We start from the raw sequence: 1,031 nt of genomic DNA on the forward strand, positions 1-1,031 counted from the left end.
ATATCTAACCTCTAAATTTCATCTCATTTCTTCAAGGTATTCGGTATTTCATGGTGTATTTTGCTCTTCTTTAGACATTTGCAACAAGCAGGGTTTCAGTAACACCAAAACTATCTATTTCTACGAGTGACAGATATTTTAAATGGAGAACTGTTAGCTAGTTAAGGCATTTTTGGAGGAAAATGACTTCAGATACCAATCCAGCTACACGGGTTTATGTGTATAGTAGTATCCTGTCAACCACTTAAGGTGAATGCTGGAATTGTTCCTTTGAGAGGGCCACGCCCGATATTCTGTGCCTCTTTAAGGACACCGTTATCGACGGGATGCTAAGTAGGCTACTAAATATCCTTCCATGCTGTATCAACATTTATTAGTGAATGAATTTCTTCTTCATGAATTCAAATATATTTTGCCTTCTGTTTTATTTATAACACTTTACTGTCAGATCGAATTTGTTGCCTTCGAATTCTGCGACTTCGAAGTACAGAATTAACACAATGATTCTGAGATTATTTGAAATTCGTTCTTTCATATCATTATGTTACCATTACCTGTAAAATTTCATTAGTTTCTTCTCATTTTCTTTCTCCCTCTGTTGATTCTTCTAAATGGTACTGTGTGACGAATTCCTAAAGTCACTACAATAATCTGTGACTCATCAAGAGAACAGATTTTCCTATAACTAATGAGAAATAATTTACAAACTAAATACACTTCTTTGACGCTGAGAATCCTCCGACTTAAGAAGTACACTATCTTGTGAACCTTTTGTTTTGTTACAGCTGCCAAAACCTAGTGAATGAACCTTTCTTGGTTTTATGCGTCGAATGCTGGCATTACAAAGAACTTTCAACGGGCAAACCCCTTTTGAAAATAGTAATTTATTCAAGTGCCCATTCGTACGCTTCTTATCACGAATACGTGATTTTCTCAATCAGCATACGTTACTGCGGTCAAAACGCTTATTTTTCACGGCCTTTTTTTCAAACAGAGATGCTTTCACATTCCTCGAACCGTATTCGATAAAG

Source organism: Schistocerca gregaria, chromosome X (genome assembly GCF_023897955.1).
Source record: "Schistocerca gregaria isolate iqSchGreg1 chromosome X, iqSchGreg1.2, whole genome shotgun sequence".
NCBI classification, from domain to species: Eukaryota; Metazoa; Arthropoda; class Insecta; order Orthoptera; family Acrididae; genus Schistocerca; species Schistocerca gregaria.